Consider the following 25,590-nt stretch of genomic DNA (forward strand, 5'->3'; position numbering starts at 1 on the left):
AACTGAAAAAAATGTCAACACATTTCAGACGATGAATTCAGCTAAGTTTCTTTGGCTGTGTTGCTTCTGGTTCACTGAGGTGCGTTCCCTGTTCGTAAGCCCCTGGAATGAACTGAGCTGCTTCTCTCTGCCTTGTACTAAACAGTTTCAGGTAGTTTTCAGAGATAAATTGACCCAAGTTCTTTCTTTGCAACTCCCACATTCTTTTTAAAGTGTAGAAGATAATAGTCTATGAATAAAGAGACATTGGAAATTGGGACATTTTCTTAAATCTTGAATAGCTCCTCCTTTCTTCAGAGATTAAAAAAAAAAAAACAAGGGGCCAAGGGAACAGTTAGTAAAAGGAATTCATAATATTATTTATATGTCTTAAGGATTTAGAAACCATGGACTTCCAAAGGAAAATAGATAGGTGATGAAGGCATCAGGGAAGGAGGATTCTGATGGGGGTTCGAGGGGACTCAGAAGTTGAGCTTTGCAAGTGGGAGAATGAAGGGACAATGAAATGACACGGGTTTAACTTCTCACCAGACATTGCCCAGGCCCTGCGACAGATTTCACTTTCCTGGGAGCTGCTTCTTTAATCTTAGCAGAATGTGTAAACAAGAACGTTTTAAGTCTGTAATGTTTTGTGTGCACAAGGATGGACAGCTGCTTACATTTTTTTAACTTTAGTAAGCTGTTGCAACTTTGTCCTAAATTAGGTAACTTCCTATCTAAAGCTCCTTTTAGCAAGCACCAAGAGAAGGAAGGGAAGAGACATATTGTCTGGCTGATTTGATTGTTAAAGGTACCAATTGGATGATGGATAATACTTTGGTGTGTGTTCAATATTTTTTTAGATCACTAGCTCACTAGGTGGAGAGAGTTACCAAGGCCATGAGCGACTTCGACTGGATACTTGTTCCTGTTGGCTTAGTTGCTCTGTGAAATGAGTTAGGCCATTCCTTATCCACTCACCACGAACACCTGTCTCCCTTATAACTTCCCTGTTGAGATAGAGTTGATTAATAATGAATTGAGGATGGCATGCATTTAGTCATAAGGCAGAAATGATGGATAGGAAAAAAGTAGGATTTACAAATGTCATGCCTCCATTAGGTCACACACAGCATGACAATTTCAGTGGTTGTCATACCATGTCATTGTGCTTCTAGGCCAACCATAAGACACTATTTCTATGAAACCTTCTCTGATTAATCCCACCTTGGAAAAAATCTTTGCATTGTAAGTTTCTCCACACACATCTTCTAAAAGATACTCTCAATACTTTCTTACAACTGCGGAATAATTGAACATCTCTGTTGGAAAGACCTTGGAGAGTGCCTAACGAAGCCTCCTTCTTTCACCAAAGAAACAATTTTAGCTCAGAGAAGGGAGTAAAAACCTTCTAGGTAGTTGATATTCAGAATACAGACAAGCTCAGAAGTCAAGGTTTCATTATACCTCGGGTTTTATATTTCTTCATGTTTATTCTTTCATTTTTACTTAAATATGAATTTTGTTTTATCAGCTATCTCAAAAGCCCCATTCAGGTAGCAACTCCATCCTCAAACAGTATGTAACATGGTGTTAGAGACAAGTAGAAATTCAGTACGTCATTGAAATGAAACCAAGAGTGATTCATAGCCACAGAAATGAAAGTAGACTATACTAGCCAGTAGTCTACCTAACGTTAATAAAAAGAAAAAAGAAATGTGCATTTTCTAGACGTTGAAGAAGTGGCAGTCGTATGTGGCCATCTCCCTAAGACAGTAAGCATGATTCATGATAGCTAGAACTTCAAGAATAATCTAATGTGTTTGTAAATATTCTTAAAGTATACATGACATTTGCAATTTGAAAAACTCAGTAATTTGCGATGTACTTGATCTCTCTGGGTCAGGTAATTGCAGAGTTCATTTACCACATTATCCTGCAGAGATGATGGCATTAACTGGCAGTAGCCATGTCATTAGCCATCACTAAGGTACACTTCATGCTTAGGTTAGTTGATATTACAATATTAAATTACTGTAATTATATCAAGAAAGATCACCTTTACTTGTGTAAAGCTTTCTGTCTTTGTAATGTTCAAAGCAGGACCACCCTTGGTGCTAAAAAAAGATATACTTTAAAAGTATTCTAGTAGTTCAGGAGAGAAAATGTATCAATTATTCTCCCTTAAAATATGTCCCTTCAATTATAGTTATTTCCCACATAGAAAGGTACCCAGAAATTTCACAATAAATCCCTTATCAATATGGCCTAATGTAAGTTTTCTTTCAAATCTTTATTGTGATGCCATTTTGTTATTGATATGATCAGTTTGAGCTAAAATTTCTTAATCTGTATACTAGTTTTGTTTGCTTTTCTGAGCCTTATATTTCCCAAGCCCTAACAATGTTCTTGTTTTCTCCAATATTCTAAAATCTGTGTTAAATGATGGGAAAATACGGCTTGCCTGAATTAAATCTAGATCTAATTTCAGAACCTCATTTTATTGACAATGACAAGCTCCTTTCTCTCTCTCTCTCTCCCTCTCTCTTAGCAAGAACATATCACACTGGGACTTGAATGGCTATTAGATGGAAGTATCTGGGGGAACTCTGATTTTAGGAGGCTGGGGAAGAAGAGTTAACACTAGTCAGATAGATCAGGTGACAGTAGTGGCAGGGTCAGCTGTTTCTGTGGCAGAAAGGGGTCCAGGTAGGTAAGTTCAGAGTTTGGGTTTTCATGCATCAGGACTGTTGGCTAGAAACACAGGGTCTGGTTCCTGGAAGCTATCTTTGTGTTCAAAACTTATTCTTTTATTCAACGAATATCTGTTGGGTGTCTTCTATAAGCCTGGTGCTCTCCTAAGTTCCGTGGGTACAATTGTGAATAGGATATAGTTCTTGATCTGAAGAGCTGGCAGCCTGGATAATAGGACATGGGTAAGTAGAGTTCCAGTCCTGGCTTTATCTTTGTAATATACGGTAAGACGGTGAGCAGAAATAGAGTCTTAATGAAGGTATTGGATATTTTTTACTTTTTGTCACTCTGTGTTACTCTGTGTTTGTACCAGGACATGTAGCTGTAATTTATTCATTTTCTCTCTTGTAGTACTCCATTATGTGACTTCCACTTGATCTAGTCTCCTATGAGTGGATCTGAATTCCCTGGAGTTTGAGGCTATTATACATTACATTGCAAAGACCATTCTCGCGCATGTTTCTTAGAGCACAGGTTCATAGGGTTTTTAAGGGTATATATCTAGTAGTGGAATGCAGCCAGTATCCCATAGGATATATACATCTATGACTTTACCGGACGATGCAAAATTGCTTTCCAAAGCTGACATTCAGGAACAATGAATGAGAGTCCCCACTGGTCCATATTCTGTCTAGTACTTGGTATTCTCACTTTAAATTTTACCAATCTGGTGGATATAAAATAGTATCTCTCTGTGTTGAAATTACATGTATTCATTCTGTTGTGAAGTTGGGCCCCAAATATATGGCTTATGGCTGTAAATTCTCCATGAATAGTTTTCTCCACTGTACCTAGAGTTGAAGTCCAGAGAGCCAAGTTTAGGTTTGCTTACTTGTTTCTTTGTTTTCTGCTTCACTTTTTCACTTAGTCTCTAATATGACTTTTCACATACATGGGTCCTAAAGTCGCCTCTTCTTCAGAGCAAAAGTAGGGAGGAGCAGTTGCCCCAGATAGCCGCTAGCTTCATGCATCAATCTGTGTTTAGTCAGAGAAGCAGAACCAGTAAGAAATGTATATAGAGATTTACTGCAAGAAATTGGTTGACACAATAGTGGGGGCCGGATAGGCAAATCCCAAATCCATGGGCAGCCCTCCAGGAAGGGTAGGCTGCAACTCTCAAGCAGAGGCCGAAGCAGCTGTCCACAGGCAGAATTTTTTTCTTCTGCGAAACCTTGGCTCTGTTCTTAAGGTCTTTCGATTGAATCAGGCTTACGAGATTATCAAGAATAATCTTCTTTACCAAAAGTCAAACGATTAGGGACTTTAATTATACCCACAAAATATCTTCACAGCAACACCCAGATTAGTGTTTGAATGACTGGGGACTAAAGGCTAGCCAAGTCGACACATAAAAAAGATCATCATCACACTGCATCATTTGCTTTTCTCTTTGAATTCTGCTTGTTTTTATTTTTCATTTTTCTATTTTTCTGTTTTTATTTTTCATTTTTCTGTTTTCCCCTCACCTGCCCCCTTTTTAATGCTTTAAGCATTGTTCAGGGTTTGATACTGGGAGTTTTTTAGAATATCTATTCTACCATAATGCAAAAAAATCAAAGTCTTAAGTGGTTTTTTTATGTAAGTCATTTGGGAATTTTTGAGTTGCCTTTTAAATGGCATGCACAGACATTTTTAAATATTAACAAATGTTAACTATTATAATAATATTAACAATAGCTCAGAATCAATTAGCATATCAGATCATTAATCTGGTATAGTGTGGGGGGATTGTTTATTCTTTTTCTGATTTCCTAGAAATCTAGTTAGTTGACGATTCTAAATGACCACCACATTCCACATTGAGTCCAAATGCACTTTGAGTGTTCCTCGATTAACAGCAAACTTCCTTGGGACAATATGCCTGAGACTTTTGTTGAATTCCTTGATTATCTGATTGCCTTATGGTTGTAGCCTCTCCACAGTGATCCACACTTTGCTTCACTATGCGGTAGCTAACATTTTAATTGGAGTTCTGTACTTTTTATTCTTCCTTTTAATGAGATGGCATATTGTTTTCGATAACCGGCTTTTAGAACTGGCGAGAAGACTGGTTAAGTGTTTCAAGCTTTGACCAATGAGGGAGTTGAGAAGACTGTTGGAGAGAATTTGAGGAAATACTTAATGTGTGACCGTACGGGAAGATAAAATAGCAGTGTTTGTTTAGTCAAATCTAAGCCCGAGATTGTAGGAACTCAGGGCACCGGACACCTCAGCACAGTGGCTCTGTAGCTCTGAGACCCTCGCTTATCCAATCTTAAGCCTTTATTCGTTCAGCCCTCACCATGGTAATTCCTCTCTCTGCATTTCCTCAGCACTTGACGGTCATGGCCTTTGCTCCTCCATCATTTCAGGTGCACAGGTTTCCATCCCCGAACAGGAAACAGCTTCCCTAGGAAACATGGCATTTGCTCTTTTTATCTCCTCTGTGATGCTCTGGGCTGAGCACATGCCGTCAGAGTCGCCGGACTGCACCGAAGTGCCAATAGAATCCGGAAGGGCAGAGAATACTTGAGAGCGCATTCTAGGCTGGGCAAGGGTTTGGATCAATCTGAGCAAAGGATCAGTTTCGAGTAAAAGGTGGAGCCTCTCCCATCTATGGCCATACCGCCTTGAATGTGCCTGATCTCAAGTAAAAGGTGGTTCTCTTGTAGGACAGAAAATCCAAATTCCGAAGTAATGTTATTTGAGATGTTAGTTATCTAAGATCTGTTGCACTTCCCATCACTCTGTAGGGAAATGGAAAGTTTCCTTGGTGAGTAGTAGTAGCTCCTAGCTTTGTCCTTGGTCATTCCTGTGCTTCCACGTGCCTTGGGTGGAGACCGGAAGAGGCTTATCCTTGTCTGACCAACTTCCTGGCTTCCTCCTACTTCCCAGAGACCTGAGATCACTGTCTGATCTCTCCCTCCCACCGTTTCTGCTCCTCTTTGGGGTCATCAGTGGCCCTAACAGAACGGTGATGTTGTCTCTGAATGAATGAACAACTCATCCTCTAGCTTTAAAGCTCTGTGTGGTAAACAAACTCCTGGTGTAGTTTTTCCTCTTTTATGTGTGTCTTCCATCAACCCACATTACCAAGTCCTGTCATTTCTGCCTCCTAAATAGTTTTCTAAATTGTCTGCCTCTCCCCAGTGCTTCAGCATCATAACCTCTCACTCAGGTTATTGCTCTAACTAGTCTCTCTGCCCTCGATCTCCCCCACTAGAAGCCAGAGAAGTATTTCTAGAACACAAATCAGATCATATCTCTCCCATGCCGAAAGCCTGTCAGTGTACGCTGGGATAAAGAATAAAGACCTAGGTGTTAAAGAAGTTCTAGAAACTTCTTCTCTGTCTGACTCTTGCCTATTTCTCCAGTTTCATCTCTTGTCACTCCACATATAGCCTGTGCCATCCTGCATTAGTTGTCATTCCTCAAAGAAGCCTTGCTTTTCATTTCCTCTAGCCTTTGCACTTAGGTTCCTTCTGCCTGAAACTCGTTCTCCCCAGATGCTTTACTGACTTCTCTTACTTCACGCATGGCTTCCTTTAGAAAACCTTCATGACTGCCTCTCAATCTGCATTAGATGCCTCTCCTGTGACTCTTAACACCAGCTACTTCCCCTGCCGCAGGCTTTATCCTGTTATCAATATCTGTGTCCTTCCCTAGTTAGAAAACTCAAAAGGAGGAGTATCATATCTGCTTATTCACAGATCTATCTTCAAGGTCTGGCAGAGGTCCTGGCCAGGAGAGGAACTCAAAATGTTGAACTAATAAGTGTTGAACTTACTGACCATCTACGATGCATTTGGTAGCTTACTGACCATTATTTGGTAGCTACACTTCCATTTTACCTATAGAGTTATCGATATGTACTTATATTTTACCAATATGAAGCCAGTTTAACCCATGAGAATACCCACACTTTTTTGAAGAAATTTAGTATATACTCTGATGCCTTGCTCTTGAAGAGAATATACAAGAGACAAAATGTGGCAATAGTTGGGACTTGTGACCTGAGGTTGTAGCTGAAAATGACTATCTCAAATTCTTACTTTGGAAAAAAGACAAGGACGGAGGGATGGATGGATGGATGGATGGATGGATGGATGGATGGATGGACGGACAGATAGATAAGAGAAAGCAAGCGACATTCTTTTACTCAGCAAGCTCTTACACTGTGCCAGGTGCTGATCTAGGAAATGAGGGTGAACACAGTATCAACCCAGGCAGCAATGGAGAGATGGAAGCCTGAGAGAGCTGTCAGGTGGGAAGGAGCAGGTGTGCTTTCTAAGTAAGGTAAAGAAGAACGAGTGCCTTGGAAGATGAGCACAGACAGAGAGGGCCAAGCTAGTCGGCTGTAGCCACACTAGCACACTTAGTGTTGGTCTCTTCAGAGCAGGGGTCCCCAACCCTTGGGCTGTGGACTGGTACTGGTCCATGACCTGTTAGGAACCAGGCCGCACAGCAGGAGGTGAGCAGCGGACCAGCGAGCAAAGCTTCATCTGTATTTGCAGCCATTCTCCTGCGCGAGCATCACCATCTCAGCTCCACCTCAGATCAGCAGGCATTAGATTCTCACAGGAGCACTGGTCTATGGTGCCAAAAAGGTTGGGGAAGACAAATTCTCAGCCAGTCCTCTAGGCAAATTTCTGGCATCCTTTTAGTCTTCATTTCAAATGCTGCCCCGCTCTACATGAATGCTGGGGGAGGACCAATGTGTCCCTTTCCCAAGCTCACTCTGCATTTCGATGTGGCCCCTGGTGGCCTTCTACCGTCCCTCCTATCACCCTCCCCCTCCTTCCCTGCCTCTTCAAGGGGACTTACCTCAAGGCCTTTGCATTCACTCTTCCCTCTGCCTGGAACACGCTTCCTCCAAATTTCTTCATGGCTCATTCTCTCATGCTCTTCAGGGCTCTGCTCAAAATCACCCAATCAGAGAAGCCTTCCATGACCCCTATCTAAGATAGCTTTCTCTCTGTCACTTTGTAAACCACATATCCTACTTTTTTTATCCATGGTGCTTATCATCATCTGCTGTGATTTTTACCTCTTTTTTGGTTTATTAGTTTATTATGTATCTTGCTTCAGCTAGAATATAAGTGTCATTAAGTCAAACATTTCCTTGCTTTTGCTCTCTGCTATATCCCCACTGCCTAGGACTGAGCCTGGTAAATGTCGAATGAATGAATGAGTAAATAAATGAATGAATCACAGCTTCATCAGTGATTATCCTGTTGAACTTCTTTTCTGTTTCCACCACTACATTTTTCTTTGTATCCTAAGTACCGTGCCCAGTGTCTGATGCGTGAAAATCAGTTGTTTGATAAATGTCCATTGAATGAGTGAATTATGTGTACTTTCAGCAGAGTCCTGCAGGTGTGAGTACACATCCATCATACCTAGGCTAGGGAGCTAACCAGTCCAAGAGTCCTCTGAGTCACCGAAGCGAGGCACATGTGTTTTTCTGGCAGCACCGAATGTTAACTGTGCATTCATCCCACGGCTTGATTAATGCCAATGTTTGGGTAAACAAACATTCCTATCCCCACAAGTTCCATTTCTGTGTAGCAGCTGGAAGTCTCATAAGTACCATAAAATTGTTTCTTTATGGGGAAGGAAGTTTTCTTATTAGTTCTGAAATCAACTGTTTAAGGGCATTATCGATGCACTTTATGCTCTAAATCCTCTCCAAAAGTGGAGAAGCAGATTCCTAGGGTGCTTTCTGGATCGATAACCCAAGGATAAGAGAGTTCCAGAATTTTATTTGCTTTGGTTTATGTGTCATCGATTGACGTTTCTTCCTTTAGGAAATATTAGTTTGGTGCTTTCAGTGGGCCACATACTAAGGGACACAGCTCTGAGCATGCCAAGTTGGACCCTGCCCTCATGGACTTATAATCTAATGGGAAGAGAACTTAAACAAAAATTATGAAAATAGTATATATGTGGGCATTGTGATGAATACTACGAGGGTGTTTAGCAGAGGAACTTGGTGTTTTCAGGAAGATGAGAGAAGGCCTCTCTGGGATAAGCCGTGGACTGGGCATAGGTCCTTAGGGAGCTGTTTCTCCGGAGATCACGGCTACAGCATTCTAGGAACGGTGTCTCACGGATTGAGTTGTGTCACCACCAAATTCATATGTCGAAGTCCTAACCCTCAACACCTCAGACTGTGACTGTTTTTGGAGACAGGATCTTCAACGAGGTAATTAAAATAAGGTCATCAAGGTAGGCCTAGGAGAGGGACCTCGGAAGAAACCAACCCTGCAGACATCTTGGTCTGGGACTTCTTCGAGCCTCCAGAATTTAGAGGAAATAAATTCCTGTCGTTCAAGCTCCTTGGCCAGGGGCACTTTGTTATGGCGGCCGTAGCCCGTTAATATAGCGTCCAGTCATTCGCCTACCTGCGCAGTGAGCCTCTAGCTATTTCAGGCAATGAGCAGTTAGTTATGCTGCATGAACAACAGAAACTCATACACACAATAAGGTTTAGTCAGGGCCGGCTTCGTGGCAAGTGCAGTTGCACAGGGTCGTACTCAGAGGAGTTTCATGCTTGGGGTTTTGCATTATGCATAGATGCCTTGAAATTCTTCATGATTGATCTTTGAATTTGTGCTTTGTGAGTGAAGGCTGACGGGATGATGGAGCATGTGCCACGGGCCTGGAGCCTCAGCTCTAACATGTCCTTGCCTCTTGCCACCTCCCTGCCTTCCCATGGTGGGCTCTTGGCCACTTTCTCCCTGGCGCCTTGGTGCTCCAGTCCCACCTGACCTCCCACTTTCCACTGAGACCCTGTCTGGGGCAGGGACCAGGTCACACCAGCGAGGGAGGCATGTTCCATGGTTGCTCTCCGCCCTAGCGGGAGCCTGGGCACACACAGGAGTAAGTTCAGGGTTGGGTGTGTGTCCCACAGTGTCTTGGGGTAAGGCATGGCAGTGTTCCTGCCTATCCTGAGCTGGCATTTGGCAGGCCGCTTGCAGGAGGACTGCTTATCTACCTCCCATCCAGGTACTGAACATATCTTGGTGCAGTGTTAACAGTTTCTTGGGAGTCACCCATCTGCTGTGGATTGGGTGGGGGCTGTGGGAAGGAAAGATGGACTTACCTGCCCCTTGGTAGGGCCCTGTATTTTCATTTTACCCTGTACTCTGCAAATCACGTAGCTGGCCCTAGAATTAGAGTTGCTTTGTTTGCAAAAAATTTAAATAAATCCAACACATATTAACGATATGCCTGAGATCGCTGTATAATTAACCATAGATGGAAAATAATTATTATTAATCATTATTTTTAGTTTTGCTCATATATAAGCAAACGAGTTTTACATATTTCTTTTTCCGCAGTAGAGTTTAGAGCGAAATGACTGGAAATCAGGAGAACCATGTTCAATGCCACCTCTGTCATCTGACCAAGAGTGACTTTCTCATGTAACTTAGACAAGTAACATGAACCCCTGTCCATTTCCTCATCTGTAAGATGAAAGGGTTGGAAGATCTTTATGGATTTTTTTAGGCTCTCATATATTGGAAATCTGTTTCTAATTTTATTTGGCAGTATCTGGAAGCAGAGCAATGTTGACATTCTTCATACATACTAGTGTAGTTCAAAACCTGTCAAGTGGGTCTGTACACACTGGTGTCTCACACTTGAAAGACAAAGGTCTTGACCCTTCTCTCTGGTATCCCCAGGCAGGGGCTCCCATGTGCTGCTCCTTCCAGGCCTTCCGCCTCCTTTATACCATTGCCCCATCCCAGGCTGCTCGGAGCACTGGCCCCTGACGCAGAGGGCCAGCTGGGGCTGGCAGTTCAGGGGCCCTTAAGCTGAGGCAGCAGCGCTTCACATCATGAGTTAGTGGATGTGTCTGGTCTGTCATCGAAAGTTGGAGCATCAAAGGAAAAAAAATGGCATTTCAGAAACTGAGACTGGACCCAAGATCCCTAATATCTGGGAAGGAAAGGAGGTGAGGGTATGATGTCATAGCAAGCTTAGAGGGCCTACTTAAACAGTGTGGCTTCATCACCTACACTGCGCATACACACGCACGCACACACACTTCTCTTGAAATATGATGCTTAGTTAAAAAGACTCCACGTATATTTGAGTGATGTCGCACATAGCAAGGTTGTTATTTTAAATTCAGGACCTCACGTTTTAGCTAAATCCCGCCTGAGTATTGTGTGTGCGAGTGTGTCTGTGTTTCTGTGTGACTATGTGTGTGTTTATGTGGTGTGTGTGTGTTCCTTTAAACGCACACATGTCACACTGTTGGCTCCAGGAGGCAAAGATAGCTTGCTCAGCTGTAACGACTCAGGATTTTATGAAAGTTTTTTCCATTCTCATTAAATAATACCATGTTGAAAGCCCAATGCATTCTCTCAGTCGACAGAGGAGTTCTTTGTTTTAACCGAGAAGGGGCAGCCCAAGCCCCTCGGAAACGATTTGCCTTTACTCAGAGGTTGTACTAAGAATAGTGCCGATGTCAACCCTGCCTGCAGCCGACCAGCAGCACAGCTGCACTTCTGAAGGAATCGCTGCTGAATTTACACAGAAAGGGGTAGAGGGCTTATGTTTTATGAAGCCAGCTCCTCTCTTACTCCATCCCCTCAGAAAGCATTTCTTTGAAAGTAGCCCTCTGGAACACCAAATCTCTACCCTTAGTGCTTCTCCCAGTGGGATCAGCAGGTGCTAAGGTACTGAGAACTAGCTCCCTCCTTCCTCAGCCAGTTCAGCACCATGACATGAAAACTGACTGACAGTGACTTTCCCATGTGCTCATGTGGATGTGCAGGGGACAGGCAGCTGTTCGTGTAGGTCTGGTGTGAAGATCGATTGATATAATATCTGCAGCTAAGGACCATTCCTAACTGAGGGACGGAGCAGCTGACCTCAGGCATGAGAGATGAGAGCCAAAGCTTTTTTTCTCATTAGCTCTTTCAGGCTTCAGATCTCTTCTTGCTCTCATTTCTCCTGGGAATACACAGCAGACGTGTCAGGTTGAAAGAATCAAAGACACTTAATTTGCACGCCTTCTGTGTTTGGGGAACAGTCCCAATCGAAAGGAGACTGTTAGCGTTGGGGAGAAGGGGAGCAAACGCTCACGGGTTGGAGATGTTCTGTACTTTAAGCTGGAGTAACAGAAGATCAAAGCACAGTTCCTGGGGACAGAGCAGTGCTGTCCTGCTCATGATTCTGGCCTGGAGAATGACACACATCAGGGGCTGGTGAGAGAGCAGGTCATGGCCTTGCACGGGGGAGAGGCCATGATCAAAACCCCCACATGACTCCATCTCACACACCTTCCGCTAGCACCTGGATTGGGATGAGTTCTCTGTGATTCTTTCTTGAAAGTTCAAGGGGCTCCCTTTGGATCTCATTGTCAATTGTGCCTGTTTTAAGGTGAAGCTATAGAACCAGGCAGGTTTGAATTCTGACTAGCTGGCTGATCTTGAGCGAGTATTTTCTTCTTCTTCTCACTTTCTGTTTCTATTTTCTCATCAGTAAATTGTGGATAATGGAAATTTCATACAAGGGTGGAGTAGGGTGGAGTCAGCGAGAGCTACAGGTGCACAGTTCCTGAGCTGCAAGTCCAACTCCAGAGGCCCCTGAACACTGAAAGTATTTTTGTGTTCAGCCATCTTATTTGGTGGCAAAATGTAACCTGAACTGATATATAAGGCTGTTTATCATTTTTATTTATCCTAGTTAGTGAGACCAGTTTTGTTGTAGAATTATCCACGTGTTTGATTTCAGGGTACCACACTGGATCCTGCTAGAGATGTTTAGTAATTTAAAAAATTGTAACAAACCACACATAACATAAAATTTACCCTCTTAACCATTTTTAAGTGTGTAGTTCAACAGGGTCACATACATTCACGTTGTAGAACTCCTTTCATTTTGCAAGACTGAACTCTACACTCATGAAACGACAGCTCCCTGTTCCCCCACCCCCGGCTCTAGTCAACCACCATTCCACTTTCCAAGTTGCTTTTGTATAACTGCAGAAATTCTGAATTCTAACACATCCAGCCCCAAGGCTCTGGAATGCGGGGTGGTGGACCTTAATGAGGGCGGAGGAATAGCCAGCATCTGACGGTCGCCACCCTGGGGGACAGTCAGAAGGGCCCAGTTCCTCTGACCTTACAGGGCGCTTCCCAGGGCAGCACTCTGCTTGCCAGTGTCGGGTGCCCATCCGGGAAAGACGACCAGACCCTGAGAGCAAGCACCACTGGACTCTAGCAGCAAAGGGAGCGGGTACTACAATGTAGTGCTGAGTATACTCTCCTTCTTTCCTATCGTTTTCCTAATCTCATTTTTTTTTTTTCAGGAAGTGGAGGGGCAAACGTTGGCAGCTGGTTGTGACGTCAGCTTTTTAGTTCCATCCCATGGAGCATGATATAGGATGCTTTCACAGTGAAAACTCATTCACACCTTTATGCAGTCTGAACTTGGGAGGAAGATGCTGACAGCCCATTTTTGTCTGTCTGTCTGTCTGTCTGTCTATTTATTTATTTATTTATTCATTCATTCATTCATTTATCTATCTATCTATTTATTTATTTATTTTTACTTGGTACACAACTTTTTTTTATTAGTTTCAGGTGTACGGCACAATGGTTAGGCATTTATATAATTATGAAGTGATCCCCGGATCACTCCATCACCCATCTGGCACTACACACAGCCATTACCATATTATCGACTATAATCCCTATGCTGTACTCCACCTCGCTGGGACCGTTTCGTAACTGTGAATTCGTACGTCTTCATCCCTTCACCCTTGTCCCCCAGCCTCCTGCCCCCGTCCCCTCTGGCCATCACCCGTTTGTTCTCTGTACCTTTGAGTCTGTTTTCATTTTGTCTGTTCATTTCTTTTCTTCCTTAGATTCTGCATATAAGTGAAATCATATTTATCTTTTTGTTTTGACTTATTTTGCTCAGCATAATACCCTCTAGGTCCATCCATGTCATTGCAAATGGTAAGATTTCAATTTTTTTATGGCTGAGTAATATTCCAGTGGTCGAGCATCGTGATTGAAATGTCTTCTCCACACCAGTCATTTTATGGGGGAAATGAAGAGATCATTCTCTGTAGGAGGCTTATGCTTTCTTTCCCTGATTATAATTACCAGGGACAAAAATAGATCCTTAAAAAATGAGAGCACGTAAGCACAGAAATTCAGAACACGGAGCCCTCTGATGTATAACTCCTGATAAATATAGAATAACCTTAGTACTAGGTCTTCCCTTTTGGGTTATCTAAAATATGCAAACAAGTATATGCTTTCAAAGCAGATTACATTAATTCGGATGTCTTTATTATCATCATTACTATGTTTTAAAAAGCTGTAAGAATCTTTTATTCTCAAAGAAAACAAAACTAAATAGATAACTTTTAGTTTTGGAAAAGGTCAATTGAATGATCAGTTTCCAAATGTCAAATGTGGATCATCCCAAATTCATAGTGACCAAGATGCCCCTGAACTCCAGAGGTTTGGGGTCAGCTACAGAGAAGGTTTCCTTTCCTGAGTAGCATCGCTACTTCCATCCCTGCCACTCCGTGTGTGGCTTTTGCTGGACACCGGCTGACCTCTCAGCAGCTCGAAGCTAAGGTGTACTTTCCTTTCTAGGCTATTAGGCAGCTAGGACCTTAGGAAGAACAAGAAAACAGATGTGGGGGGCACAGAGGGACCAACACAGGTATTAGTCTAGAATCTAGACCGCAGGCCAAGTTCAGCCTGACACCTGTTTTGTATGGCCTGAGAGCTAAGGATAGATTTTACATTTTTAAATGGTCACATTTAAAATGGTTATGAGAGTCGATTTGGCCTCTTGATCCACAAAACCTAAAACACTTACTGTTTGGCCCTTTCATAAAAAAATAAAAATCTGCTGACCCCTCATCTAGGCCATTGGTCCTCAAAGTGTGGTCCTCAGATCAGCAGCATTGGCATCACCCGGGAACTTTTTAGAAATTAAAATCCTCAGGTACCACATCAGATCTACTGAATCAGAAGTTCTGAGAGTAGGACCCAATAACTGTCCCTCCAGATGATTCTGATACAGGCTAAAGTTTTGAGAGCCTCTAAATTAGATTCAGTGCAGTCATTCATTACTTCATTTATGACTTAGGAAAAAAAAAAGAGGACCTGGGACAAATTACTTAACCTCTCTGTGCCTGGGTTTCTTCATCCATAAGGGTTGAGAGGATTAAAAGAGCTAAAACATGTCCAGCATAGTAGAGTAAATACTCAATGCATGTTCATCGTTATGATTTTAAATTTATCGTTATTAAAAAACATTTCATTAGATCTCAGGTCAGTTAAAAATCAAGAGACCTTTCCAGGGACCTGAGATTTTAGCAGGAATCATCAAGGTACTTCGCAGCAAGGTGTGCCCCGGTAGACGTCAGACATGCTGATCTAGAAATTGGGTGGCCAGGACTACAGACCCTGTCAGGGTGTCCCCTAGGGCCTCCTGCAGCCAGGCCCTCAGGAATTTCTCTAGCCCCAGGTACCCCAGCTGATCTTTCTTCCAAGGACACGCCCTCCCAGCCTGCTCCCTGCATTCGAGGACTCAGCCCCCTTATTCTCAGGCCTCTGGGGGTTTTCATTCTTTGGAGCAGCATCTCACTTCCTCACTTACCCTGGACATAAGCACACAAACTTTATTCATAAATCACTATGGGGCATTAGACTCAAAAATCACTCTTAGGAGATAGGTTGTTGTGAGGGCTTAAGAAAGCTATGCATGTTGTAGTACAGTAAATCCAACGTGTGTTAAGTTAGCTGCTATTGTTATAATTTTTAAAATTGTCATTGTTATTCAAAAATATGTGGCGATTAAGTCTCAGGTGGCAAAGTCTCAAGAAAAGCTGAAAGTTTTTTTGGTCAGCTGAAGTTTCTGGCTGGTGTTGCTGTTCCTTTCAGGGGCTTTGGGCCTCTGACCTCTGCTGTAATTGCCGAGGGTGGGCTTTGCAGGGCTGTGTCCTCCCCTTTGACCCAGAAGCACTTGGAGCAGTTTGGGCAGAGCCTGAGGGGATCCCTCTTTGCCTGAGGGGGCAGGTTTCACTCAAGAGTACCAGGAGTGGCAGTGGTGGTGACTTCACTTGAGAGACAAGAGTGGTGGTCTCCAATTGCTCCCTCTGATGGCTTGGCCCTGCTTAGGGGCTGAGTCCTGCTTCCTGTTCAGCCATCCTCCAGAGGCAATCTGACACTAAGAGCTCAGTGTGAGTGTATGTATATTATAGAGAGAGAGGGAGGGAGGGAAGGAGGCGGAGAGTGAGAGAGAGAGCGCGTGCACACACACACATGTGCGTGTGCGTACATGCTGATGTTGGTGGGAGAGTCCAGGCTTGAATATATCAAATCGACTTGGCATGAATCTCGGCACTGAGTAGCTCTGTAACCAAGGGCAAGTTTCTGAAGCTTTCTGAGCCCCATTGTCTTCATCTATAAAACACGCATGGTCCTTGCTTGGCTGTTTCTGTATGAATTGGAGAAGCTGAAGAACTAAGTAGGTGCTGGATTCTCTTATGGGTGCTAGTAGGAAGTGGCTGTCTTGCTGACAAATTTTCTTGGCTACATGTAGAATGATGGTTTAGGAAATGGCACTATAAGGATTTTCAGGAAACGCCTGTTCACACTGATTCCATCCGCCAACCACAAGGCCAGCTGGAATTGCGCAAAACAAGGCTGTGTTCACATTCATTTGGGATGTAAGGACCTGATTGCAGCAGCCACTGTCACTGGTAGGCACTGCCTGCCCAGTGAGCGACATCTGTTAAACAGCTGCGGTATCCTGACCATGCAAAGGTAGCATGATCACTTGTTCTCTAAATAAGGACTTCTGTGAATGAAACCAAGTCATCCAAAGCTGATTGCCAGTTCCCTCGGACTAACTTGTGATCAGTATTTAAGTACCTCCTATGTGCCCAATGCAGTACTGACCAGACCACTTAGAATATCTCTGACTTAAGACTCATAGTTATCTTTCGAGTAGGCATCATTATTATTCTCATTTCACAGACAAGAAAACTGAGGATCAGACAGGTTAAGTGACTTGCCCAAGGTCACATTATTAAAAGTGACAAAGGTCTGTGTGACTATAGAACTTGTGTTCTGGTCCACCGTGCTCTAGGACTCTTTTCTACAATTAGTTTGCTTGAAAAAAATTTTATGTGAGAATTTTAATCAAATTGGATTTAAATTATTTTTCTAATTAAAAGAAATAATGAATACATATTTTAATGGGACAATATAAAATCCTATCATGAAGAAAATAAAAATTACTCATAATCACAAAAATATGACATGACAATATAACTTAATAGTGGATAAAATATAATACACTATAATATATAATAAAACATACAATTAAGATGTGCAAAATCTTTCTATGCAGCTTATGTTGGGAACATTTTCCCAAGTTATTAAAAACTATTTCAAAACAATTTTAAGGAATGCTTCAGACTCTTCAGTTGGATAGATCAAATTTTATTTAATGATTCCCCTAGTTTGGAATTTAGATTTCCCCCCCAAATTTGTTACAATAAAACTCTGCATGATTATTATCAGTCTTTTGGTGCAAATTTTACCAACATTTTAAAATATTACCTTAGATTAGATTTCTGTAAATGAGTTGCTGCAAAAATTTCTAAGTATTCCCAGAAACGCAATTTATTTTCCTTAAGCAGCATCTAAAAGTATCCCTTATATTCTAAGCAGCATCGAGTAATGTATATTTTTTAATCTTCTCTAATTTTATGTATAAAATATTTTTTCATGAATGCTCTAATTATTATTTCCTTGAATATGAGCATTATTTTATAACTTAAGATTTTGAGTCATTCGAAATACTTCCTTAAGGATCATCTCTCCATGTTCTTTTGTAATTTTTCTTAATCATTAACATTTTTTAATAAGAGAACATCACATATATATAATACCTTTGTCATATTTGTGGAAAAAAATACTTTTCCTGAGTTTTTATTTTTTGAGCCCCAGATATTTTAGATTTTTATTTAGATGTTTTTCTTTGCAATTTCTTTCATTCATTCCTTTTATGCTTACAAAGTTCTTTCTCATCCTTGTATCACATAAGTATTCATCTATTTTTTTTCTGGTACTTTCTGTATGGCTTACAATTGGATTTTGAATGAAAAGAGAGATGGTCCGTATATTACACATGCACTGCTGTTTCTGGCTCATGGTGTCTAGGCAGACATCACTAATATATCTCTCAGCACCCAATCCTCCTCAGGCTGGATGCAGTCCTAGAATTTTTCTCAATGCAGCTGTAGCTCTAGCCACAACCAGTCAGAGTTGGAACATGAGATTATACCTTTTTGCCATCTCTACTGAAGAACAAATTCTCTGATATTGACAGTAAGGCTGATTAGTTTTAAAATTCTATAAATCTTGTGTATTTGTGGTCTAATTTGTAGTCTTGTTCATAATAACACACAGTTTAATAAGATACAATCTTAACATTTCTCGGTCATGGTCATGAGCCTCAGCAGACTTCTGGAATCTTTCTACCAGCCAGCCTCTGCTAGGACAGAGCATCTTATTCTTATCACCAGTTAGTGCTGTCTGTCCAGCTGGCCTCAGTCCTGAATCTATCAGCATAGTCCTTGAGAAGGTGCTAGCTCATTACTGCCTTATGTGATCTCCTAGTACTTGACCTGTCATCTTAGTAAGACATTACTGGCCCTTCTTTTCAAGCTGGATCCCATGCCCCACCTTCTCCTGGCTGTCTTGATTCATTACCGCTTATTCCTTTGTCAGCCATTAGGTCAGGGCCATCTCTGAGCATATCTGAATGAAGCTTAGAAATGCATGACAAGGCAGCGGGAGCTCCTGTGTGCTGGTTGTCTTCAGTACTGACTGCACTGTAGAGGAAAGGAAAGATAGTAAGCAGAGGGGAAACTGGAATTTATTAATTCATAATAAGAATGATTAAAAATAAATTGCTATTTATCATATGCATGACATTGAGTTAAATACTCTACAAACATCCTGTGTTTAATTCTCACGATAACACTCTGAGGCCATATTTAATACTATCCCTATTTATAAATGAGAAAACTGAGGCAAATTAGACATCTTCCAACTAGTAAGTATGGAACTGAGATTTGTATCCGGGTTTGTCTGACTCCAGAGCTATTAACCATTATACTTGACCTTCAGCTATCTCTACTAAGGTAGAGACCTCTCTACTGCTGAATTTAGGGAAATAATTAGATTATCCTACAGGATCAAAGTTAAAGCGTCATGTAGAGCTGCCTGTCTTTCATGCCCACAGTTAAGAATTTAAGACATATCCATGGAGTTAATGACATCATACCATTATGGTATGATGGAAACGGTGTATGTCGAGGATGCTCCCAGTGATACAGTCCTTGCTGTCTAATCAAGTGGAAGAGGAACCTTTTGTCTCTTGATACTTGCTTTATAGATCAGTGGCGGGAACCACTTTGGGAAACTATTGACGGATTTTACTATATTTTCCTGTTTAAAAAAGTAATAAAATTATAGATTTTTATCCATCCCTTTAGAGATTAAGATAATTAAAATTCTATAAGAAAAATAAAAACAGGCGTTCGACTATATATTTTAACCATATAAAGGAACAAGTACAAGAGCAGAAGAAAACACAGGGAAGGAGACAAAAAAGGTTCTGTGGTTCTTCCCACCTCCTAGCTTTTCATCCATTCACCCCTTCCCAAAAGAATGAACTCTTCTTACCAGAGACAGACAGACAGACAGACAGACAGACAGACAGATACACACACACACACCCCCTAACAGACTCTAATAGCCAAATGATGCCATCTTGTGGCTTTGTGCAGTATGGATACTTATGGAATGTCACAGACGTGGTTTTTGCAACTATTGGCATAAACTGTGTATAATCCCATTTGATAGGGAAAGATTCAGATCCCTCTGGCTGGGTGATGAAGGACATTGTCAAGAGCATCAGGGTAGAAGAAAGGAGCCTTTCATTCTGTGAATTTTGCTTGAAGAGCCAGAATTGAATTGTTGTCCATGGATACATCCTTAATCATATTATATTCAGAAAAATTAGGTGTTTAATAAGTACTATTTGAAAAGCTATGTACTCTATACCAGTGATTCATAACACACACACACACACACACACACACACACACACACACACACACACACACACACACACAAATTGATTTTCAACCTTGCTCTGTTGCCTGAAACTAGGTGTTATGGCTCTTACCGCTGCCAATGTCTCTTCCTTTTGTTTGGAAGGAAACGTTGGAGACTCTGACACCTGCTAACAAGCAGGATCTGCCTGACTTGCCAGTTGCCAAAATCTCAGACATTCATTTGGGTGATGCCTCTGATTCTTCCGAGTACGTCAAAGCACGATCCCACTGGGTTTTATATCACTGTGTACCCGGTGGGCTGGAAATCGTTTTCCCATTAAACTCTTTTTCTGATTGTGTAAGTTATATCTGCATAATATAACATTTGGAAACTCTATACAGGTATAAAGAATATAAAATATCAGTATACTCTCATCACACAGTTAATATTAACATTTTATGTTTTGTGCGCATCAGTTTTCCTATGCATACATACATATGTACATATATGTATATACACATATGTCCATGTACATTTGCACACACATATGTGATACATGTTACTTTGTAATGGGATGCTTTAGAAATGAGATTATCACAACTAAGAGGTTAAATGACTTGTTCAGCCAAATGACTTGTTCAGCCATACCCGTCAGTCCCGATTAGTCATTTGATTCTAGAAATCTCTTCTCACTATCCCTGTGCTAATCTCCTTTCCTCTGCTACATACTGTCTGAGGGTGGATGATGGCCTTTTCTAGCCTGAGAAGATCACAGGTGTGGAAGAAGCCTGTGATAGCCTGAGGCCTGAGCCCCTGCCAGCAGGCACACTGCCCTTCTCTTAGTAAGGAGAAGTGAGGCTTAAAGAGCAAAGGGCTCAGCAGAGAGGGTCCAGGCACCGCCGATCCTACCAAATGCCTGTGAGCAGCCCACATACTGAGAGGGCTCGCAGGCTGGGAATGGAGGCTGGAGGAGCCGTCTACTCAAAACCCAGGGGAAAGTATGTTCCAGGATCAAACTGCACAACAGCCTCAAGCACAGACAACTTTGCTCGTTTGAGGACTTGAAAGGCACTTAGGGTGTCCAAAGAGACAGGAGCCCTCTGAACAAGCCCTGAGTTAATACTCAAGTCTCTGTAAAAATCAAAAGCCTTAGACAGTCTGGAAAATGGAAATGCCCAAGAAACTGGGACATCCGGACAATCTGTAAAGCTAATGTTTGATTTGCTTTGGGTTTTCTGTCTTCAAAGCCGAGCTGCTCACAGTCAGAAGCTGTTCTTAACTTTCTCCCCTAGAGAGGTAGCTGCCAGGCTGTGTCTTTCTCCAAGGAGAAAGAAAAGAGGCTCAAGCCTGAACGACTGGCTCTTGGAAAACTGAGAATTTACTCAGAAATGCAGGGACACGTACATGTACAGATCATCCCAGGCCAGACCTCCAGGTTGGACCTGACCCTGACCCAGACTTACAGGACCAAGACAGCCCTAATTCATAGCATGCAGCCCAACCCTGTCTCGCTTTCTTGTGTGGAGGCCCTGTTCACCCCGCAGGTGAGGTGGGAACACCCCTCCAAGGAAAGTGAGAGGAGAGAATCTATGTGGGATCCTTTGCTGGAGGCTGGTGAGGTGACTTGATTAGAGCTGGCAGCTGCCCCTGGAGCCAGAAGGAGACAAACCGCCTCTGGCGGAGACCCAAGTCAAGGAAGGGCTATTTAGACAGGCAGATTTCCGGACCTAGCCTGCCAAAAGGGGGAATTCATGTGGCCTCAGAGTGTGAAGGTACGTCATCAAGTGCAGGGCACTGAGCAAGTGTAAGAGATGATTTTTAGTAAGGTACTAAAGATGCATTGATGATTTCTAGGTAGTCAGCTCATCAGAGACTTGGAGCTCAGCCCACATCTGCAGCCAGTCCTCTGCCCAGGCCTCCAATGTGAGAGAATAAGCCTACAATGTGAGAGAAATCAGTGTACTCATCAAGTACAGGGGGCTTCAAGATTAGCCTCTGGGCACTCCCAGCAACTGGATTGCTGCCTTAAGCCCCTGCCTAGAGACCTTTTCTGATGACTACTGTGTACCAGGTCTGTTTGGAGGTCAGTGCTTAGGCCATGTAATGGAAGGTGAAATGCCTTCACGATACAGGAGACCTTGGTTCTTGGCCAGGGCCTGGCACCAATGAGCTGTTTGGTCTGGGGCAAGTGACTCAGCCTTTCTAAGCCTCTGTTTTTTCCTTTTTTTCTCAGAAAAGAATTCGGAGTATATTTTCTAAGATTTCAGTGGTTCCAGTGGTTCTGGAACTTAAAATTGCATCAGAATCCCTCGGAGAACTTGTTAAAACACAGATCGCTGAGCACCCACCTAGAGTTTTTGGTTCAGTAGGTCTTGAGTGGAACTCAGGAATTTCATTTCTAACAAGTTCTCGGCAGTGCTGATGCTGCTGCCTGGCAAGGTCATCTACGGCTGCAAGTCCTGTGCCTGTTTCCTTGGGGTCTCTAAATGGTGCCCAACTCCTGGTTCTGTTTTCTGATCGATGTGATCTAATCTCAGATGCTTCATTTCAGCACCACCATCGCCCCCTGCCCCAACTTGGCAAGCTTATACACACAGAGCTTTAAGGATCTCAGGGGAGTTTTAAGCTCTGGGATGGCAACAGAGTTTGATATTGTAAGGGGGGAAGTTCTGGGTAATGCAAAATCTCACTCTTCAAGGCTGGACGGGATGATAAGGCAGGGAAGGGAGGGCTGGCTCTTGCGCTAATGCCATCCCTTAATGTTTGGTCTGTGTCTAGAGAGCCGGGCAATGCCCGGGGAGGAAGTTGGGATTAGAATCGAAAGCAGAATGTTAAAGCTAGTGGCACTTAAGAGATCATCCAGCTTGGTAGTGTTTAAAAACCAGTGTTTCTGCAGAATTGTATTGGAGGCTGTTTCAGGGGTGCCGATTGTCCACCCCTCGAAGACTATCAGAAACACCTGTCGAGCAAGGAAAGCCAGGTGGATTAGATGTGCTACGGTGAGGGTGAGCTCAGCAGTGTCACGTAATGTCAGGGCAGGACATTTATAGGAATTTCTGGCCTGTGGTGGATGATTTCAAGGTAGGTCTTGTAAGGGAGGAATGGTTGGGATTGGGAAGAGTTTATGATGTCATAGTTTTGGATTGGTAGATCAGCAAGGCAAGCATCTCGAAATGGACCTTGATAAGCAAGCTGTTAGTTGATAACTAAGCTGTTTATAAGAGTCATAGCCTTATCCTCCAGGAGAGGAATGTCCAGAACAGGCAGCTCATGTATTCTTGCTTGGTCCCAGAATCATTTAAGATAGGGACAGAAAAGTATGTCTGTTTCCAGCATTTTAAAAAGAATTTATTTTATTAGTTTCAAGTATATATTACATTGGTTAGACATTTATATAGTTTACAAAATGATCCCCCTAATTGCTCCTTCTCCCCTCTGGCTAATTTTTAGCATTAAAAAAAAAAATAAGGGGAATTATGCTGGCTTCAGTTCTGAGGGACCAGGAGGCATGAATGACAGTGTAGGATTTTTGCCCCTCCCTTGCTTTCTCATTCAACTATAGTATCTCCATATTTTTCTATTTGCTATTTTGGTTCTCTATATCAGATTTCATTGAATGAAAGAGATTTATGTTTTGAAAAGGGTTCAAAATCCAGAACTGTATAAAATAATCTCCCTTTAGAAAAGAGAGTACCGAAGTCCAGAGAGGGGCTGTGCGTTGCCCGTGGTCACACTGGTGGGTCACAGCAGAGGAGAGGAGCAAGGTCTGGTGCACGACTCACTCCAGCGTCACCTCGTGCCATGCACCGGGGTAGTCAGGAGAATGATCCAGCCACAGGTCACCACCGACATCTCAGGAGTTTTACCCAGCCAAGATGTGTCCCCTTCATATCACATCTGGAGGGGTCAGGCGGCGCTTTCCTGTCTTCCGTCTTTGTCACCTGCAACGTATGGTCCCCAGAGTGCTGTGGAGGAGAAAGAAAGAAGCAGGACCCTGGCCCTGAATTGCCAGAGCAGTTGAAAGCACACATCATATCTTTGCACAGACCGCTGTCCCCAGCCTGACTGCCAGGGAGGCTGGGGGGCGTAGGGGAGCACACGAAACACTCCGTGAGCACCGACTACTTCTGCTTCACCCAGGATTTGGGGGCGCGCACATGGTCCATCTTTGCTGTTTTCAATCCCCTGGTTTCCAGAGGAGAAAATTCAAGAGCAAGGATAAACAACTTGACCACATAGGTTGTACTTGCTGTGACTAGCACTTGAGCCCAAGGCTGATTTACGATTAGTGCTCTGGTCTCTCTCCTATCCCGTTAGGGAGAGAAATGTGGAAGACGACAAGGCCAAGGCCAGATTTCTGTGAGATAGAAGAGATCTTTGTGCTTTGGAGGTAGAGAGGCAGGAATAGGTGGACAAAGAGAAATTGAAGTGCAGGAGGTTGAAAGGAAGACTAAAAATATCTTAGGGAGAAAAATAGGATTAAAAGCACAGATAAAATGCCAGCAACCAGAAATAATCCCGAAAGGAAGAATAAGAGAGAAGTTTCTAGAAGTGGTTCTAAGGATAAATAGAGTTCACCTTCCAAATCCTATATACCAAACCTAAGATTACGGTGACAATGATAGTAAAAAGGGGACAGGAGGCATCTACCTAAGCTGAAGGGATAAGAAAAGAGTAAGATATCTAGATGACTAAAGTATTCACGACAGGAGAGGCTGAGCTTTTAAAGCCAGCTCTGGGTCCTGATTTGGATCCTGTGATTCTGAGCTCCCTCTGTCACCTTGCCCTTCTTTGTCACCACTCTCCCTGGCTTTTCTCTGGCTTCCGTGATATGCTATCCTTCCCCTCCCACTTCTGTAGCCGTGTGCTGGGCACTTCCCCTTTGCTCCCCACCCTCCCGGGCCTCAGCATAGGCCAGTTTGCTGTTCCAGTTTAGTCAGACCTTGGTGGTCACTGCCTGGACCATCGTCCTGACTTAGTGGTCCCTCAGTTGCCCGCCTCTGACTCAGGTGCTTCCAGAATTACTCCTGATGAATTCCTCTCTACCCCTTTGGCTTGTTAGTAGAGTAGTTGTCCTCTCTATATTCTTTTCATCCTTCTAGCTAATGACAGTCCTCACAGCAAAAATGCCCTTACAGGAATCAGGCTCATTTTAATATTTGGTCTAAGAAGAAGCTAGGAAGATCCAGCCTTGTTCGGAGAGGCAGCAAGGCTGCTTGGATTCACATCCAGCTCCACCCCTAAGTGACCCTGGGACCTTACACAGATCACTTACTCTCCCTAGGCCACACTCATTCTTCATCTGTGAAATGGGGATAGTAGCTGTTTCTACCTCATAGAGTGTTAATATATGTAAAACACTTAGCACAGTAGTAAGAATAATATAACTGCTTACTGTCTTCATGATTATTACTAAACACCCAGGTAACACAATACAGTGTCAGCAGTGTTAATGGTTTTATTATTCACCCATTGTAAAGACCTCTATCATTGCTTTGCTTTATTCTAATAGCAAATAATTACCAGTGAGCCATATTTATATTTTAGTTATATAGCATTTCATTAGATTCAAATGTAAAAATGTATCATGTGAGTTTGACGGAAATGTGGTTGCAGTGTCAGCTAGTTATGTTGCAGTTTCGTACTCTTGCAGTGGGAATTATTATGACCAAAGGGTTGCTTTTATCTCAAGTTATAAGAGAAAGCCAGTTTTATAAAAGCCAGGATGAGGGGGAAATCTTGTCACATTGCCATC

The 25,590-nt window shown here is 42.6% G+C and overlaps 1 protein-coding gene across 1 annotated transcript in view; it reads left to right on the top strand.

The window, feature by feature from the left end:
- Positions 1 to 25,590, top strand: part of ADAMTS12 (ADAM metallopeptidase with thrombospondin type 1 motif 12) — a 260,943-nt gene that overhangs the window by 81,816 nt on the left and 153,537 nt on the right. The gene's annotated exons all lie outside the window — the stretch shown is intronic.

This window comes from Pteropus medius, unplaced genomic scaffold, assembly GCF_902729225.1.
Source record: "Pteropus medius unplaced genomic scaffold, Ma_sr-lr_union100, whole genome shotgun sequence".
Taxonomy (NCBI): domain Eukaryota; kingdom Metazoa; phylum Chordata; class Mammalia; order Chiroptera; family Pteropodidae; genus Pteropus; species Pteropus medius.